A 9,192-nucleotide genomic window follows, 5' to 3' on the forward strand; every position below is an offset into this window, starting at 1 on the left:
CACTCATCCCCTACCCACCCCCCCTCTGGTAACCATCAGTTTGTTCTCGATAGTTAAGAGACTGTTTCTTGGTTTGTCTCTCTTTTTTCCCTTTTGCTCATTCCTTTTGTTTCTTAAATTCCACACATGAGTGAGATCATACGACATTTGTCTTTCTCTGATTGACTTATTTGCTTAGCATAATACTCTCTAGCTCTATCCATGTTGTGCAAATGGCAAGATTTCATTCCTTTTATGGCTGAGTAATATTCCATTGTGTGTGTATATATATATCACATCTTCTTTACCCATTCATCTATCAGTGGATGTTTCGGCTGCTTCCATAATTTGGCTATTGTAAATAATGCCTCAACAAACAGGGATTCATGTATCTCTTTGAATTAGTATTCTTGCATTTTGGGAGTTTAGTATCCAGTGGTGCAATTACTGGATTGTAGGGTAGTTCTATTTTTAATTTTTTAAAGAACTTCTGTACTGTTTTCAACAGTGTCTGCTTCAGTTTGCATTCCCACCAACAGTATAAGAGGGCTCCTTTTTCTCCACATCCTCATCAAGTCAATACCTGTTGTTTCCTGTGTTTTTGATTTTAGCCGTTCTGACAGATGTGAGGTGATACCTCATTACAGTTTTGATTTGCACTTCCCTGATGATGAGTGATGTTGAGCATATTTTCATGTGTCTGTTTGCTATCTGGATGTCTTTGGAGAAATGTCTTTTCATGTCTCTGCCCATTTTTAAATTGGTTTTTCTTTTTTTTTCGGATGTTGAGTTGTGTCAGCTCTTTATATATTTTATACACTATCCCTTTATCAGATATGTCATTTGCAAATATCTTCTCACTCAGTAGGTTGTCTTTTAGTTTTGTTGATTGTTTCCTTTGCTGTGCAAAAACTTTTTATTTTGATGCAGTCCCAACTGTTTGTTTTTTATTTTATTTCCCTTGTCTCAGGAGACAAATCTAGAAAAATGTTTCTACGGCAAATGTCAGAGAAATTACTGCTGGTGCTTTCTTCTAGGATTTTTATGGTTTCTGGTCTCACATTTAGATCTTTAATCCATTTTGAGTTTATTTTTGTGTATGGCAAAAGAAACTGGTCCAGTTCCATTCTTTTGCATGTTGCTGACTAGTTTTCCCAACTCCATCTGTTGAAAACTGTTTTTTTCCCATTGTATAATTCATTGTTCCTTTGTTGAAAATTAACTGAATTGTGGGTTTGTTTCTGGGTTTTCTGTTCTTTTCCACTGATCTATGCGTCTATTTTTATGCCAATACCATACTGTTCTAATTACTACCATTTTGTAACATAACTTGAAATCTGGGATTATGATATCTCTAGTTTTTCTTTTCTTTTTCAAGGGATCTTTTGTAGTTCCATACAAATTTTAGAATTGTTTGTTCCAGTTTTGTGAAAAATGCTGTTGGCATTTTGACAGAGAGTGCATTAAATCTGCAGATTGCCTTGGGTAGCATAGAGATTTTAATATTTGTTTTTCCAACCCATGAACATGGAATGTTCTTCCATTTATTTGCATTGTCTTGATATCTTTCATCAGTGTTCAATAGTTTTCAAAGTACAGGTCTTTCATCTCCTTAGTTAAGTTTATTCCTGGATATTTTATTATTTTTGGTGCATAGAGATTGTTTTCTTACTTTCACTTTTTGCTGTTTCATTATTAGTGTATAGAAATGCAACAGATTTCTGTATGTTGATTTTGTATCCTGAGACTTTATTGAATTCATTTATCAGTTCTAAATTCAGGATTTATTGGCCTCCATCTTAACTTTCTGGGCTATGCCCTACAGGGTTTTAGTGTCAAATAGATGATTTTACCCTACAAAAGGGAAGTTTTTACCTTAAGAAGAATTCTCCATTTATCCTAGGTCAGCCAGCTTAAGCTGTAAAGTAAGGAGATAGGTAGATAGATATTTAGATAGATAGATACATTTAAAATAGCATTTTTCCTTTCCTAGGTAAAGTTGTCATCAAGGATTATATTTAATACAAATTATTGCCAGGGAAGGGGCCAAAAGTCCCTTCTTTCCATGCTTTAATGCTATTTGGAAGAAACTGAAATGGTATTAAAACTGTATATATCTTAAAACCCTGCTTTATAATGTCTATAATTTGCTTAAAAATGCTTCAGTACAGACAGCATGATGTAAAGGGATGTTGCGTGTTAACTTTAACTTATACCCTAGGGGCTGTCACTTATCCTAATCAGGAATTTACACTCAAAGGGGGGTCAGCTAGCATTTAATCAGAAAGGCCACAGCTATGCAGAGACCACAGCTATCTTAATCTTCAATCAAAACTAGACACTTTGCTAATTTACATACTGAGGATTGAAATGGATTTGTGTTGGTCACATTACTGGCTTGATCCTTAGCATAAAAAAATGTTAGAATTGTTTAAATTAGTTAAACAAGTGGCATTTGAGATATGAAAATTCAGTAAATTAGGCATGCTCTTACCTTATACATGCCAGCAAGTCCTCAAGATGGCATCTGGGATAAGATTCCAGGCTCAATTTCAAAAGCTCATGATTGCTGCCAATTATCAGGTAAACTACACCTCTGGATTGTGGCTACAATTGCTTCAAGTGAACCTTCCATTCAAGGTGTTTGCAGATCACCTAAAGTACAGAGAGGTAGGTCTCCATTGAACTCACAGAATGAGTTGTTTGATGGTTTCTGGGCCTGCTTACTAAAACTGTTTATCTAATAAATGTTTGCATGTGTGGCAGAGTGTGTCCTGTGACCTTGTTTTCCTTTAAAACCAGATTGTGAGAGATTAGTTAACTATTCGAGTATCGATATTAGTAGCTACTAATATCTACCAGAAAGAACCAAATAGCTATGCGTGCCCAACTGACTCAGGTGGGTTCAAAACCACAGTTTCACTGCGCCAGGGTGAATATCTGCTCCCACAGCACACTGCACAGGGTAGGACATGTGACATTTTCTCAATATGTGTTGTATGAATGAATAGCAAGGGTATACCATAAATCTCTCAGGAGATAAGAATGCAGAGGAGAAGGGATTACATTGCCTCACTTTGTCGTTTTGGCATATCATGGAGAAATGTGAATATGAATGTGATAGAGGTGAAATCAGACAGGCTGACTAGAATAGGAGGGCCTCCCAAGAAATATCTGAATTAGACACCTGTCACTATGAAAGAGTGATCAAGCCCAAGAAACTTTTACAAAACTAAATTGTTTGAAAAACTAAGGTGAGCACCAGAACTACCAGTTTGTTGATTCAAAATGAGAAATAAAGGTCGTGTGGGCTAAATGTCTGGGATCGAGATGACAGAGAAAAGTCCCATTTAAGACTTCAATAGAAAGACAAGTCAAAATAAGAAAGTTACCAGGTGAACATGGGTGTTAAGTAAATCAACCAACAAATCACATGCTTGACAGCTCTTCATTGACAAGTTCTGATTGTCTTACAAGTCTGCTTAGTTCTGGAAAACTTGTATAATGTTGTCCATTCCCTACATTGTTGAGATATAGGGAAATGCCTGTCCCAAAACCTCGAGAAATATCTATCCCAAAACCAAACCATTCTGACAGACTTCTGCGAAGACAATGCAAATGAGCTTTGATGGACTTACAAAGTTCTTACAAACTCAATCTATACAAATCCTAAATAGCCCATGTCTGTTATACTCATGCATGCCCATGCAGGGAGGCAGGAAGATGCCAACAGTAAATCTTAATTACAAGCAAGTGGGCCGAATCTCACTTATGTCATGGAAACAGGAGATTTGGTGATTAGAGGCTTGGTGTGTCTGGCATTCCAGTATTGTTTTAACCATTGTTAGCCTCTGAACAGAAAAGTTTGTGACTTTTATTTTGAGATTGTACCAAATTGTTCCACTGATCTTAAATGGACTTCAAAAGACATGAGATATTACATTTTCTTCCTAAAGCGGGTGGTATAAAATGCAGAAATTGCCATAATGCAAGAGTTTTCAAAAAACTTTGAGTGTACGTTCTAGTCCAGTGTTTTTGGTAAGGAGACTCATTAATTTTCTTTTCACGATTAAAAAGCCTATTTTATCATCTAATCAAATCTGGTGCTATGCAAGCCATTTCACAAAGAGAATTCCTTGCATTTGGGGTTGACAACTATAAAATCACCTGTAGTCTCATTCCGTGATAAAAGAATGATCCCTTTTTTCAGCACCACCCCACATTTTTCATATGGACAGGTATTCATATAATTATAGTCTAAGAAAGGAATGTATTAAGTCTAAGAAAGAAACGTGTATTGATTGACACGTTTGAGATAAGTAAATCTGTTTTATAATGAGGAGCTAGTCATCTTCTGCTTTGAGACCCCTCACAGGCAGTGTGTGTGTGCGCGTGTGGCCTAACATTGTGCTTAGCTACTCCCCTGCACCACGCCGTGACGTCACTGCAACTGCACCCCTCAGCTGTCCCCTGCTCCCTCACTTGAAACGCACCTCTACCACTGGGCTTCTCTCCTGCGAGTATGGGCAAACTCTGAGCAATGTTTAACTCTCAGCCATTCCCAAGAGTTTCCTTGGATTCTCTCCAGTGTTGAGTGTTAACATTTTCTTAAAGTCTGCTTTCTATCTGTCAAACAAAATATGAGTATTTCATTTTTATTTTAATCCTGCATTTTTAGACACAAAACATGTTAATTTCTTATGCGCTTATCAGCATTTTCGATGTCTCTTTGGTGGATTGATGGTCTTTTCCCTCTTTTTTTCTGGAACTGTTTCTTACCAATTGATATGCGAGCTCTAACATTTAACGCTTCCTGATAGATTTGTTGTTTCCTTTTAAAATGTTTTGGACGCACACAATTTTTATGAAATTTATCGTTTCTCTTTCAATTTTTTTTCATTGTGTTTCTAATCAGGAAGGCTTTCTCCATGCTAAGATTAGTTAAATATATTCACCTGTGTGGTATTTTATTTTTTAAATGTTAGGTATTTCACTTACTTTCACTTGCCATTTATTTTGGTGTATTAGATGTGAGGTAAAGGTGCTATTATTGTCTTTTCAAATAGCTAACATCTTGGACACCATTTGTTGAATATTTCATCCTAACCATATAGCTGTGGTGACTTTTTTCATCAAATAATAAGTAGAATTTATTTTAGGCCCTTTATTCCACTTCACTAATATGTATTTACACAGTTTTAGTTGTTGTAACTTTGTTATATGTTAATAATATATAGTAATATATATGCATACATATATGAATATATATAAAATAAAACACTTTTCAATTTTTATTATTCAGCATTTGCTAATGGTTATTCTAATCCATGCTGAATTTAGGGTTTTATTCCTTTGCTTTGTTCTGACTAGAGAATTGTATTTTGTTATTTATTTAATTACATATTTCTGTTGTCCATACAAAGGAAATATGGGTGGTTGTAAAATTCTAGAGTCACATCTTTTCTCCCTCAGATCCTGCAGATGTTTACTCAATTTTTTCTCAAATTCAGCATTAGAAGAATAAAAAATGAAGACCATTGGGAGTCTGACTGAATTAGTATAGTCTTCCTTTACACCTTCAGACAGAGCGAGAACCTAGTGGCATCTCTGAAGACCAGACTGTAGCTTTTGGTTCCAGGCAGCTCCACAGAGGTCCCACCCCCATTAATGTGTTCACACTAGCTGGTCTGAGCCACCTCGAGAGTTACTTGAGTGAAGAAGCCCTCCATAACCCCACATTGCTGCCTCCAAGGTCAACAGTAAAGGAGGAAACTTAGTGACCTAGTCAGGGCAGGCCAAGGTGTGCTGCAGTAATAAATGACCCCAAAACTCAGAGGCTTCACACTATGTGAATCCATTTCTTGCTCATCCACGTCTCCTGTCTACTAAGAGGACAACTGTCCTCTATGTGAAGGGGATCCAGGCTGCCTTAGTCTTCCTTCACTTTCCTCTCAACCCAAGACCTTCTCCATAGTGAACTCCATGGTGGGCAAGTGTGATCACACTGATAACTAAACACGCTCATGTCACTTCTGCTTACAGGCATAAGTCTCTCCATGTGGCAAGGAGGTGTGGATGTATAATGCTCATGGGTACCTGCAGGGAGAGGAGAATGAGATGGGGGTGAATAAGTAAGCCTTTAAGTACAGCCCTTTTTCTTCTGGCCATGCTGAATTTTACAGCCAACAATGAACTAGAAAGTGGTTCTGATGGAGCTACCCGGTCTTACTGGGTTCCTGTAGATCTCTATCAATTTGCCCTGAAAGTCACAATGGATGATTCTATCAGGCAAGATGGATATTATAAGATTCTTCACTCACAGAATGTCTCTTGGGCAAACTAATTTGGGCTCAAAAAAAGCATATAATTCTTAGTAAAATTTTTCTTTCTAATGGTGCACAACCATGTACACATATGTTTTATCCAACTGAGGGAAGCCCCAAGCTAATAGTCAGCATTAAACTGAAGCCCACAAGGACCTAAATCCTGTGAACTACCAGTTTGGTAGGGAGCCTTCCCTGGTCAAACCCAAAGATAAGACCACAGCTCAGGCTGACACTGGGACTACAATCTTATGAGAGACATTGAGTCAGGGGCACATGAAAACCAGATTCTTGACCATATAATAAACACTCATTGTTTTAAGCCACCAAGTTTCGTGGTAATTTGTTACACTAAAGGACATACCTTTAAAAAAAAGAGAGTATCTAATTATTCATGAGAGACACAGAGAGGTAGAGACATAGGCTGAGGGAGAAGCAGGCTTCCCACTGAGCAGAGAGTCAGATGCCAGACTTGATCCCAGGACGCCGCGATCATGACCTTAGCCAAAGGCAGAGATGCTCAACCACTGAGCCACCCAGGTACCCTTACAGGAAATAACTTAAAAAGATCCATAGTCACACAGGGCATTTCACAAATACATCTCCTTCCATTTCAGCTCCCCAAATCTTTCTTAAAGGTCAAAACAACCCTTCCAGCCATTAAGCTCAGCCACATTCTTCTATTCCCCTGCTTTCATTCTTTCTGCTAGGCTTGTACCTTTGAGCATACAAACAAGGAAGCACACTTGTTCCAAGATCTAAATAAATAAATAAATAAATAAATAAATAAATAAATAAATTTTAAAATAGATCAATGTTTCAACAAATGGTGTTGGGAAAACTGGATACCCACATGCAAAGGAATAAGTTATATTCTTACCTGGTATAATATACAAAAATCAACTCAAAATGGATTAAATAGCCAAATATAAGAGCTAAAACAATACAAATTTTAAGTAAAAAATATTGGAAGAAAAACTTTATGACTTTGGATTTGGCAATTTCTTGTAAATGGCACCAAAAACATAGGCAACAAAAGAAAAGAGAGAGATAAATTTGTAAATTATATTTCTGATAAGGGGTTAATATCCAGAATATATGAAGAACTCCTAGAATTCAGCAACAATTTTAAAAACCTTATTTAAAAAAGGAGCAAAGGGCTTGAATAGACATTCCTCAAAAGAAGACATACACACGGCCAATAAGCACAGGAGAAGATGCTAAGCATCATTAATAGTTAGGTAAATACCAATCAAAATCATAAAGATATAGCACCTCACACCCATCAGGCTGGCTACTATCAAAAAAAAAAAAAACAGAAAAATAACAAACATTGATGAGGATGAGGAGAAAAGAAAATACACTCTTGGTGAGAATGTAAAAATGTGCAGCCACAATGGAAAACAGTATGGAGGTTCCTCAGAAAATAAAAAATAGAATTACCATGTGATTCAGCAATTCCACTCCTGGGTATATATTCAACAGAACTGAAAGCAAGGTCTCAAAGAGATATTTATACAGCCATGTTTGCAGCAGCATTATTCACAATAGCCAAAAGGTAGAAGGATAAACAAAATGTGGCATGTATGTACAATGGAGTATTGTTCAGCCTTCAAAAGGAAAGAAATTCTGACACACACAACAAAATAGACGAACTTTGAGGACATTACACTAAGTGAAATAAGCCAGTCACAAGAAAGAAAAATACTGCATAATCCCACTTACATAAAGTACCTCGAGAAGTAAAATTCATAGACATAGAAAGTAGAAAGATGGTTGCCATGAGCTAAGAAAGGGAGAAATGGGAAGTTGTTGTTTAATGGGTACAAAGTTTCAGTTTTGCAAGATGAAAAGAATTCATGAGATTGACTGAACAACACTGTGAACTACCTACTACTGCTCAACTACACCCTTAAGAATGGTTGAATGGTACATTTTGTGTTATGTGTTTTTTACCATAATTAAAAAAAAATTTAGTTGGATATATGGAAGGCAAATAGGGGTGGAGAGAATGGGGGACAGAGGAGAATTGCCTGATTTCAATCACCAAAAACCTCTCTTCCTAAGAGGACACCAGCTTTCTCCAAGTCTAGTGCAGCTGCAAAGCTACCTTTCCAGGATACTTCGGGGAAAATGGGACAGAATGAGTAGCTGTTAGCTAGCCACCATTTTAAGATCTCTCTTTTAAAAAATACACGTATGACATATTACAAAATACTCATGTCTGGTATCACACTGGACCACACAATGCTCCTGTAGAAGGAGTGGGAAATAATGCATATTTCTTTTTAAAGCTTACTGTATGCCAGGACATTTTGATGCTATTCCTTTCCACCTGAGATCTTCTGATTCCAAACCTGGAGATCCACATCGTCCTCTTCCTATTCCTCCCTGCTTATTTTATAGAGCAAACTGTATTTTAGAGCAATAGTACAGGGGCAGGAATATAATTTTAAACATTGCCCTTAGAGAGGACAGGCTTAGTGTAAACCTTTCTTTCCTCAGGAGCTGTGTGTGTGCATGAGTGTGTTTGTGCATGTGTGTGTTTGCATGTGTATATCTTTTATCTGCTTCTTATTTGCCCATTGGTGAGGGGGGACTCTCCAACCCTGAGGTTGGAGGGTGGTTGAACCTGATACCAACATTGGATGGAAGAGACAGCAGTTTATTATTTACATATACTCACACTCCAGAGAAGGGAATACCACAGGTGCCACGCTGTGCCACATGGGGTTTGTGCTTAGGAACAGGCTGAACTGTGAGAGGCTGTCTTTGTAGTATCAAGAGGATGAGGTGCCTATGGGAACATGTGATTGGTTCATTTGCATAATTCCCTGTGCTAACAGGGAATTAAGGAATAAGCAGGAACTGTGCTTGGCCCTTTGATAAG

The sequence above is a fragment of the Canis lupus genome, chromosome 18, assembly GCF_003254725.2.
Source record: "Canis lupus dingo isolate Sandy chromosome 18, ASM325472v2, whole genome shotgun sequence".
Taxonomy (NCBI): domain Eukaryota; kingdom Metazoa; phylum Chordata; class Mammalia; order Carnivora; family Canidae; genus Canis; species Canis lupus.